This window comes from Rhipicephalus microplus, chromosome 2 (assembly GCF_043290135.1).
Source record: "Rhipicephalus microplus isolate Deutch F79 chromosome 2, USDA_Rmic, whole genome shotgun sequence".
Taxonomy (NCBI): Eukaryota; Metazoa; Arthropoda; class Arachnida; order Ixodida; family Ixodidae; genus Rhipicephalus; species Rhipicephalus microplus.
This window is the reverse complement of record NC_134701.1, coordinates 143,033,925-143,045,938: the sequence shown is the minus strand read 5'-3', so window position 1 is coordinate 143,045,938 and position 12,014 is coordinate 143,033,925. Positions and strand designations below refer to the sequence as shown.

The window sequence follows — 12,014 nt, the reverse complement described above, 5'->3', positions numbered from 1 at the left end:
AGTTGTGCTCTCCGACGAGAAGAACTTCAACAGCGACGTCGTCTTCACTGGGTTTTCTCAGCGACTTCTTTGTGGGTTGAGCTGTCTCGTACCGTTTGCTTCAGAATAGAAAATTCTTTCTTTTTGTGCAGACATTCTTTGGAAGAAACTTTGTGAGCAACCTGACAGTTAGGACACTTCAGTGTGGTTGCGCTACAGTTGTCTTCCGCGTGTGGTTTGGCGCACTGGGGGCACGCTGCGGAGCTCCTGCAAACACCCTTTACATGGCCGATCTTTTGACAGTTGAAGCATTGCACAGGTTTAGAAATAAACGGTCAAACTTATTGACGAAAGTGGCCAACCTTCACGTAGGCGGGAACACAGTCACCTTTGAACATTTCTCTCACACAACGTGTGTTACCAAGAAAGGAAAATACAAGGAAAAGAACGGCAGGGAGGTTAACCAGCCTATAGACAGCCAGTTTGCTACCCTGCGCGTGGGAGGGGGATGGGGGAGATCCAACGCTGACAATGACGTTGTCTTGACTCGCTGGTTTTATAAATATCGGAAGGTCTGCGTTTGGGATTCCCGTGTTAATATCGTAAATGACCCTTGATGTGGTCGCACCACAGGCTGATATGATGGACCTAACTGCAATGTTTCCCAGCTGTGTTACTTGTTGCAGCATGCTCAGCGCACTCGGGTGCAGCACATCGATAGCCATGATGTTTCTTCTTGTATTTAGCCGTACGTCTTTGACCTCGTTCGGCATAGTGTTCGCAAAATCGAGTGAAAGCGCTTGCCTGTTCGGAACACGCAGACTTTCGGGAGCGTTCTTTGGTACGAACAGGATGGAATGGGGCCATTGGTGGGGCGCCGTTTTCACGGTGGCAGTACTTTCTTTCTTTCTTTCTCTTTCTCTTTCTACCTCTTTATTTCCCAAAATGATACAAAAACATAACATTCTGGATGGTCTCCTGGGCTAAAAGCTGTAATGAAACAGCTTGACTAAGGCCCAGAAGACCAGTTACATGGCAACAAGTGACAGCTGAAAAATTTTGCACTAAAAATGTACAAGTCATGATCACACATGGTAGAAAAAGTATTTACAAAAAACAAAGCATATAACAATACCTGTACAAATGTAACAGGTAATTATTGTGAATGAACACATTTCTAATAACAAACAAACCATAGCAGAACACTCATGTTTATTTACAGAAAAAAAATGTATTACCGAAAGTACCAGAAAAGAGTACGGAAATAGTACACGTGTATTATGGCAGTAAGCTGCACAAGACAATAATATCCACACAATATAGAGAAAAAAAAGCGTGGTAGCTAACCGTACATAAAGTTGGACAGTGAACTGTAGTACAGCATGAATAAATAACTCAAATGTGTGAATACATTGGTGATTCAAAAATAATTCACGTAACGTCTTTAGCGCCGGTTTGTGTGAATGTTTATGCTTGTTAAGAATACATGGTAGGTGATATTTTAACGACTGAAGTTTATAGTCGGCGCGAAAGCACGGTATAAGCCAGCCTCCAACATTCTGAGTATTGATAGCGTGACTCTTACGTTGAAGTGCAGCCATGAACTGGATAAATTGTTTACATGAAGAAGAACATATGTAAAATGATTGCAGGATGCGAAACTCGTACATGTATTAGATTTTAATTATACTGTACTTGCGAAAATATGTCGATGTCGGTGATAAATAACCAGTGTTGGCAATGTGACGGACAGCTTTCTTCTGCAAAAGCAATATTCTGTTGATGTTGCGTTGAGTTGTAGTAAGCCAAACCAGACTGCGATAATCTATGTGTGATTAAAAGAGTACTGAATATATGCTGACTTTTATTTGTGGAGGGAGAATTTCACGACATCGTGACAGAGCTCCTACTCTAAAAGAAAGTTTCTTGCGTAAATGACTTACACGAGAGTCCCGGCCTAAATGAGATGAGAATGTTACACCTAAAATTTTATGTTCTTCTGCAATATCTATTTTTGGTCTGTACAAATAATATATTGTTTAATGTCCAGAACCTTACTCCTAGCTCTAAATAATATTACCTTCGTTTTCTGCGAGTTAAGTTTAAGTTTATTTGATAGTGACCATGATGTAATATTACAAAAGAAACGATTACTTTTTTCTACCAACGTATCTGTATCTGCATGGGAAAACAAGACCGTGGCATCATCCGCATATATTATAAATTTTATCGACTTGTTGATATTGACGATACCATTGATAAAAAAATTGAAAAGAAGGCATCCTAATACACTTCCTTGCGGGACAACTCTACTGACAGGCAATGATGATGAGTGGTGGTTACCTAAACACACATATTGTGATTGCTCTGCTAAATATGATTTTAATAAAGCCAGGGGACTGCCTCAAACGCCATAAATTTCTAACTTATGAAGTAGCGTGCTATGATCAACGGAATCAAAACCCTTAGTGAAATCAATAAACAAACCTAATGTATATAGCTTGTTTTCGATGTTCTCTAAAATAAATTCTTTTAGCCCTAACAAAGCTAACTTGACACCGACGTTGAATGGAACAACAGTTCACAAATTGCTTCGTTTGTCTCAGTGGTTAAACCATCAATTTTCGGGTACCTTATTTTTATTAGCATGCGTGCTTCGCAAATAGAGGAGTGAATTTTCCTTTAGTCCCGTGCTTCAATAGTTAATTAACATGCCCGAAATTAGGTTACGTTCATTTTCCGGACCGGCCTTTGTGTTACTGATGATCAAGCTAACCAGCTGAAGTATTCTCGCTGGCATACTTTTGCCCGCATACGACCAAGTTTCCATTGAAGCCGGAAAGAGACTCATTATGGGAACGCGGTCTTCGTGCATGCTTGCTTTCCTATCTGTATGAAGACAATATTGTGTCCTCATTCAATGCTGCTTGTTGACAGTCCATATGCTCGCTATAAATTTAGGAGCAACTGCTATGGGAACTTGTTTCAGCGTTCAGAGCACTAGACCTGGGCACAGGACTGTAGGTTTGCTTTCTCACACCGTTTACGTAACTGCAGTTTTCACGATAGCTTCGTATCTAAGTGATCCATTTGTACGCATCCGAATGAATTCGCTCATGATAAGCTATCGCTGATTTCTCAATGCCTAACATGAATGATTCGAAAAAGAAACGAGCTCCAAATAAATATAGGCTGCCTTCAACCTCACTTTTAAATGCACATGTCTTCACATGTGAACGGGGTGTTTCGATAAGTGTGTTCATACCACAAAACAAAAAGTGTGTTTCATTGCAGTGTTCACACAGTGGAAGGAGAGAGGAAAAAAAACTAAAGACGGCTGTTGTGCCTCTCGGCATCTGCCGTCACACAAGTATACACACACTTAAAATAAACTGAAGGCAAATAACAATCAATTTCACAATGATATAGCAATGTTTGGGAACGTCTAAAACGTCAATGAGATCAACCGCAGTGCAATGTTTATTGATAAATTAGGGTCAACAGGACACGCTATATGAGCCACCTCTGGGACATTTTGGAATGAGCCCAATGACGTCGAGTTCCGAGGGTAATTAATCACCAGCACCCAAACTGCGTGTCATACAAAGTAGCATACCATCTATTTCAATACGCAATAAAATGCTGATTTTGCGTTTTTCTTACGTTCATATAAGAAAACGACCTTGCGATTACAACAGCAAATGGCGTGGGTGCTCCACGAGTTCCGTTTTCACCGGCTGCTTTCTGCAGTTGCGTCTCAGTGGTAGTATTCGCTTGCGTAGTCGCATCTCAAAGGCAGTTCCATTATTGCATATTGATGCGTGGGCCTTTCTCGCTAATCGGAACCGCTATAACCGGCAATTATCAGAAAACGTCGAATCCTTGTATTGTCTCCCGCTGCAAAAATATGATATTAATGCCTTTCTTACGAGCACCACGAAAGGAGCTTTTACACTCAAGTGTCTCAGTAGCACACTTATATGAACGTGCGATGAACAACAGCAAAATCAGCTAGTGTGTATAGTTCATTATTGTGCAGAGGTTTACAAAATCAACCATAACGTAAGCAAGTCCTCTAACCCGGTGTTGAAAGAACAGCTTCCGTGCAGCGCTGCTTCGTCGGTCTTGTCAGGATGACACAAACCCCCGTAAGGAAAACGGCACAATAAAGAGAAATGGTTTCATGCTTTCCTAAACCCAAAACTGTATTCATGGGAAGAGCTACATATCTCGTGGCTGTTTTCGTCATGAATCGTCCCTTCCCGCACCTGAGAGCCAAATGAGCTGCCAGGAGCCTTCCGCATGGCTACTCGGAAGGGATGAACATCAGTCCGACATCTATCACGGAAAAAGTAAAGGCTGCACACACAGATTCCACGGGTTCATCATGCCGCATTTTTAGCGGCACGATGACCTATCAGTGTAAACGGAGGCTCGCCAAACGGCAGCAGCACAAATACGCACACGAACGTGCTCCCACTGACGGCAGTATCACGTGCAGCTTCCTGACTCTGCACAGCAGTATCTGAGTATCTGGAGCTTCCGCCATAAACATCGCATTACCATGCAGACAGCACCGGTCAGCAAAACAAGCACAACAAAAAGTGTTTTTGCGTACGTTTGCGGGGGTGGCGCAATGTCCAGAAGGGTCTGGCCTATAGCGCCTACTGCAGAAGTGTTTGCGGAGCACTTCCGTCACGAAACCATGACAGAAGAGTGGTTTCACTTGCGCTAAAGATATGCGGACAGCTAACACGTGGTTTTCCTTCCAACTCAGCATTGCCTTGGCACAAAACAAGCGCTACGAGTTTCTGGCGTGGTATGTCAAAAGCCTATGCTGATTTGTATTTTTTTTTTTTTTGGTGTTCCTCGAAGAAGCTATCTACTAGCTACGAATACCTGTCGCATTCAACCTGCCGGTGCATTTTAAAGGCTGTTCATATTGAAGAAAAAATAAATCTTCTCTGATTCGCCAAACAGGCTGGGCTATTTTAGACACAGCGCAACTGCTTCCGGTCTTTCTTCACTGAAATATTTCATGCCTATTATTATAAATCGATCAGCGCGAAATACCTTTGCCTCTGACGAAACTGCGTGATTCAGCGCCACAACTGAGCCATGAACTTCAGCCCAGAGGCAAACGACCGTTAAACAAAGGTGTCACCGTGACCCCAGATATCTTAACCATATTTGTTTACCTAAGCAATCTATCTAGAAGTGGCAACGTTTTTGAAAAATGCAAAATAAATAGGGCTCGTCATTTTTAAACAATATTGGTCTCTACCTGAAACCCACTGAAGCTTGTCGGCACTGAAAGATTTCAATATAGCGAGACAGACTTTATTACCATTATATGATGTTAGCACAGGACCTACGCACATGTCTGTGGTCAGGACCTGGTGTGGGATATTATAAGGTTTTTTACGTTATTGATGCCAAAACATCTAAACCCACACGCACCACATTAAGGTTAGAGTGGACTACAATGAAGAATTACTTTACCATATAAATGTCCGTATTGCGTCCGTACTCGTTTGGCGCCGTCCACAGAGCCCTAAACAATAATATATAGATACCAGCTGCAAAGCCATTTCCTTTCCCATTGGCAAGTCCCCATCCTACAGGATAACGCGGAAAAGTTTTCTTGAGGTCTATCGATCCTGCGCCCAGGTAACGACCAACTTGAAACGTCCAATATGCTTCTCCGAATCCGCCACAACCTTCGTGTGGCTGTCACCCGTTACCGGCGAACGTCGCCGCTAGGGCTAATTACCAATCTTGTTCAGACACCTCTTCAGGTTCCGCACAGGACGGCTGGCTATCGCCCTCATCGGCGACAGAGCACGCCACGAGAAAACGAGCACGTCGCGTGCCTCGTTCTCGTCGACGCCACGTGTTGATGGCCACTGTCACTTCGACATTCTCATGACATTAGAACACGCGTGCTTGAAGAGTACTTCGATGGAGACACGTGTCAGATCGAACACGAGAACTGATTGCAAAAGACGAACAATATGGTGTTCAAGGGACGTCGAGGTACTGATTGGACCATACTGTACTTCTGTTGCTCTTACACGCAACAAGATGTATTGGCAGACAGGAGAGAAACTCGCAATTCGGCATTGGTAGTTGTAAAACACCTATAATATGTGGGCTACTGCACATATTGTTTCTCGCGCTCTAACTCCACAAAGTTACATTTTTCTACAGCGGCAGATGATCTGACCCATGGGATTCAGATGATTTGCCCATTCGGCTGATTCCAGTATATTCTCCCAGCTGCCAGAGTGCTGCCTACAAAATGACGAATTGGGACAAGTTCCGTCAGCTAATTGCAGAGAGCCATCACAAGATAACCTGTTCAAACTATTGAGTGAATGTCTACAGCAAGCTACATTACGACGACAGCGAAGCATAGACAAGCCAAACCCTGACCTAAAGCGCTTGAGACTACGTGCTTGTCGATGCCGTGCTTACAGGAGGGCGCAGTGTTCCAAAAGAAGCTCTGAACGGACACTTTATAACAGCTTAGATGCAGCCACTAAGCAGCTCACAAAACAAGTTCGTCGAAAAAACTGGGCCGCATTGTGTAGGTAGTTGCATATGGTGAGCGGTTTTGGGTGTGTATGGCGCATATTGAAGGCTCTCCGAACACCTGAGGTCTGCAAGAACCCAACTACAGCATTGTGAATCACGACTGGATGGTCTCCGAAAGTTCTTGTGGAAGATTTTGCCAATATATTCACTTGTCCTATGTCAAGAGACAACGCCAGTCATCGTTCCGTAACAATTTTATATGGACCTTCATGCGAGATGGATGAGGCAGAATTTCCAGGAGACCGGTTGTGCGCTCATGATCTCCGACGTCAGCGTAGCTCTGGCCGACTGGGCTCGCCCTACGTCATCTTCGGCGCCAACCTCTGACGACGGTATAGCTCTGACCAACAGGACTTGTTCTACGCCATCTTCTGACGCCGACAAGAGCTCTCGCAAGTCGTGCCCCGTCCCCGGACTCCTGTGACCGTGTTCCCATCTTTCCTATCTCTCCTATCCCCTAGATATGTCGTCACCCTCACGCTTTCACGCTTACTTTATCTCTCTTTCTTTCTCTCTACACCTTTATTCCTATCTTTTTAATCCCTCCTCACCCCCAAGCCTTGTGAGCTACTGTTGAGGTGTCGCTCCCTGAAGTAGACAGTTACGGGGCTCACTTTTCTTTTCCTTCTTACAACATAACCACTTCCCCCCTTACCGAGCTGCGTCATGCACTTAGCCTCTGTTTTTGTCGCACTGCCCCTGGCGAAGATAGTGTTACGTACCAAGTCTTGCGAAACGTTAATGAGGTCTTTCATCAATGCATCCTGAACAAATACAACAAAGTATGGCTAATGAGTCTGATTCATGCTGAATGGAAATCGTCTGTGGTGAAGCTAATTTTAAAGCCTGGTTGCCCTGCACAACACCTAAAGTCATACCGGCCAATATAACTAACTTCTAATGTTATGAAGCTGATGAAACGTATGGTACTGATTGTTCTGGACGCCATATTACAGAAGCCCTCTTTCTTCCCTGATGTCGTGAGCCGATTTTGTCATCACCATTCAGCCCTCGACAGCATAGCAGATCTTGTATCATCGCTTGAATCTGCTCCAGCAAACAGACATTCTGCGTATGTTCTATTTCTAGACGTATGACAAGAAATAGAACATCAAGCAATTGTTTGACTCGGTACCACATAAGCTGATTATTTGTGCCCTGATGAATGTAGGAATTTCAGGACGTCTGTTACACTTTCTCCGTGATTTTCTATCTGAGGGCAGAATGAAAGTGCGCATTGGAGAAGTACAGAGTGAAGCTCGTGCTGTTAAATGTGGCGTCCCGCAAGGCAGCGTCCTGTCGCTGCTTCTCTTTAACAGCGTACTTGCTGGACTTCCAGGCTGATGGCCACAAGATTGTGACTTTCCTATAGGTATAGCAATTTATGCTGATGCCACAGCACTCTGGATCAGTGGTCCGTCACACCATGGTCCACATTGTTGTGGTATATTGCAGCGCGCTTCGAATGCAACTTCAGAATACTTGGTGGAAGTTGGCCTGCAGGTTTCACCTGCAAAGTCAGCTGCGATCGCGTATCATCCAAGGAAATGCGCTAGTCGAAGCCTTAGCAGGCTTTACCTCGGAGACACACTGATACTGTGGGTACACCGACATCGCTACCTGGATGCGATCATCGATGGTCACCTTTCTTGGCGGCCTACTGTTAAAACTGTGAGACAACAATCGCTGTCCCTGTTCAAGTATGTAGCCGCCTTGACTGATAGGGGTGATGGCATTGATCAGAAGACGGCACTACAGATTTAGGAATCAGCTGTATTCTTTTGCGTGATGTGTGCCTTGCCAGTCTTGAATATACCACCTGCTTATTGTCTCAGCTGGAAAGGGATCATCGCGTTGCCTACGAGTACTGTTCGGCTTACCTCGTGAAGCACGATTAATCCCACTACTGACTGAAGCACACCAGTTGCCGCTAAGGCTTCCAGCTGACCAGAGAGCACTACATCATATTGAGCGTATGAACTGAGCCCCAGATGGCAAGACATTCCTGAGCAGGCTGTTACAGCACCCACTTGCTCGGATGGGTACAATGGCGGCTTTGTTCAATGACATTACTGGAAATTCCGGCAAAACTATTGAGTTGCCAACATCAACAAAGCACAGCCCATGTGCCTTCCCGACCCATATGTCAATTCCAGGAATATGCAAAAAGTGTGACCAACCTGTTTCGGAACTATACCAATTAGCCCTTTCACACCTACTTCAAAACGTCGAAGACTATGCAAAAGTATTTACGGACGCTTCTGTACGCAGCGATGGCCTGAGCGCTCTGCATCTTTTTTCTGCCCATGAACTGATAGGCGGTTGTTTAAAATACCGCACCCCTCATTGTCGGTAACAGCCGAGCTAGCAGCGTTTGATGTCGCCCTTAAATACGTAAAAAAAGGGTTACCAGCATCGATGGTTGTCATCCTCATCGACTCTCATGATGCCCTTAGCAGACTCACAAGCAAGAAGACCGACAGCCCTATTATAAGTATCATCATAGAATCCATCAACGATATTCTCTCACGTGGGGTATGCCTAGCAGCATAGTGGGTTCCTTCGCACGTGGACATTGCAGGCAATGAAGAAGCGCAATGCCTTGCTTCGTCAAGCAACCAAGATGACTGACTGTCCGGGAACTGCACGTACGATGGACAACGCCCGTCTGCCTATACGCGACACCTCCTAAAGCAGCACCCAGACCAGCGTGTGGCGAAGAGATCATTCCCTCACCGTGTTCGTGGCCGTGGCTTGCCTCGTCGTTCCCGAGTGCTGTTGTACAAAGTGTGGGCTCTCTGCTGGTTTGTGAACGATTACGCCGTCAAGGGCGTGCGGACAGTCCGTTGTGCGCAGCTTGGGGCTCCTGTGAAACACTTGAGCATCTCGTAGTGCACTGTCCCACATTTGCTACACAATGGTCTTTGCTGACTAAAGAATATAAATTCCTAGGACTCAAGTGCGCGACCCCAGACGACTACCTCTTTCCGAATGGTTGTGCTTCCCGACGCGACCAGACCCACCGAGCTCTCCTTACATCTATGAGCAAAACGAACTTGGCCACCTTTTATAAACGCTTTTTTATCATTTTCTAATTATTTTTTACGCATACTCGTTGAAGTCTTCATCATTTTTTGTGCTTTCTCACCTTCTTCCCACTTTCTTCCTCTAACCTTTGTCTCCTCTGTTTCTTCCCTCCTCCCGAAAGAGTGAGCAGGCGTTGTGCTCTTCCAGACAGCAGTTGCCAGCTTGCTCTCTCCTTCTTTCATCTGTGTTTTTGTGTATGTCTTTGCAAATCAAATAAATAAATAAACAAATAAATAAATAAATGAATAACACGGGGAATGTCTCGATCTCCTTTCTTTTCTGCGCATGACCTTCCAATTTGTTGCTACCGCGTTCATTGCTTCGCCTTTGCGGCAACCCTTTTGCAAAAACCAGTGCCACTAGGTACCAGCATCAAGCGTAATGCATGATTATGGACCCAGTATGGATGGATGGACGGATGAATTGATATGTCTGTACCCTTTAGATCGGGCGGTGGCTAACGCCACCAAGCCGTAATACTTAGTGAACCAAAAACTAGATTTATTTTTTTCCTTTATATAGTGAGGTTGAGGACTCGTACTTTGCAGTGAAGGGTTAAATTTTCACTCTTGCTTTGTCTTTAACCTCCTTTTAGTTATTTCTACTCGCTTAAAGTCTATTTTGCCCTCCCTGTCCCTAAACCCCAGTGCTTTGAAAAACTCTGCGCCATCATCCTGAACAATAAGGTGAAGCCCTTTACAGAACATTAGCAAGTGTTCGGCACTTTCCTCTTCCTCTCCACACGCACTGCATACAGTGTCTACCCCTTCGTATTTGGTTCGATATGTCTTGGTTCGCAATACTCCCGTCCTGGCCTCAAACAGTATGACGCTGGTACAAGGACGCTGGAGCGGTAGAGTCCCTGTACCGCTGGCTATTTTTCGCAAAATGGCTTCGCAGTGTTAAAAAGAGGGGGGGGGGGCATTCGCCACAAATAAATAAATATAGAAGTAAAAGAAGTGATAGTGCGCATAATAACAATAAAGGTAAAGAAACAAATACTTCATCAACGCATTTGAACATGCCACTTTCGAATTCCAACCCGAGTACTCTACCCACTAAGCCACGCCAGAACGTGTCGGTTGGGTTGTAAAATGACTCTAAATCTTAAAAGTACACTGTTTGACTTCATGTTGGCAAGTAGCACAGTCAAGGCTCACGTGGTGTTCCTTTCTCAATAACAATTGCATCTTGATTTGACAGTGGTGAACGGCTTCCGGGCACCGAATGACGTGTGGATATTGGCAAAAGCACAAAGTTTTTCGAAGAATCTACTGCTTAACTCTGAAAAATCTCAAATTGACTGGAGGAGCTGCCAAAAATTGTCGGCTGTTGCTCCCGATATTTTCTTATAGTCGCTTCTTGCACTTGCTACTGGTCAACATGTACAGATGATATTAAATGACTTTTTCGGTACATATGAGCGCACACGATTGAATATTGAGTATTTTTCTAGCGCAAGCGCCAATATAGCAGTTTACATCAGGCGTGCCTCTCTACAGATTGTCAGTTATATCGATACTTGCTACTAAGAAACCGCCAAACAAAATACTAATACAATCCTCTGAAGAAGTATTCCAGCGTGTTAGTTCACTAGGCGTACCAAACCAAGAACTCAGAATTGCGTGTTCTTACACACGAGTCAGAGAAGTACCAGCTACTGCACTCCGAAGGAAGCATTTGGTGACAGCCTGCTGTGGTGAAAGCAGGAAACGTCGATTGCCGTCGCTCCTTGTGTGGACACCGCACACGCAGAGAAACGGTTGGTTTAGGCTCAGGTGTGTTTAAACTGTACTTTACAGTCATTTTACACTTTATAACTGTGTCAACATTAAGTAAAAAGCACTGGTAGCGTGTACACTGACGTGGCCGGCACGATAGGCCTAATGCTCGATGGGACGGGGCACTGGGTAAGGCTACTCTCGACGCAGCTGAGTTGCGATGCTTGAAGTTTCTGCATTTGAGCTTCGCGGCATTTCTAAATGTTACCTAAACTGTACCTGAAGTAAGTAGAAGGTCAATCATAGCCAGACATGCGTTTCCGCAGTGGCCATGTCGAACGAAAACTGTTTACGTGGCCCCCGCTGGAAGTATACAGCGGGCGTGCTAGTGTACAGATTTGCAGTTGTATCAGAACCAGCAACTAAAAAAAACACCCAAAGAAATATAACGCTATTCGCTGAAAACGTATGCAGACAGTCAGTTTATGAAAGCATACCAAATTACCAACTGGAAGCTGGGTGTTCTTGCATGTCAGTCAGAGAAGTATCGGAAGTGTGGCCGGCAGCTTTCGCTGACAGCCTGCGTAGCTGAAAGCGTGACGCACCGATCATCAGCGCTCTTTGTGCGGA

At 44.7% G+C, this 12,014-nt stretch overlaps 1 protein-coding gene across 1 annotated transcript in view; it reads right to left on the bottom strand.

The window, feature by feature from the left end:
• LOC119170684 (soluble guanylate cyclase 88E) overlaps positions 1 to 12,014 on the bottom strand; it is a 433,074-nt gene that overhangs the window by 115,632 nt on the left and 305,428 nt on the right. The window lies entirely within an intron of this gene.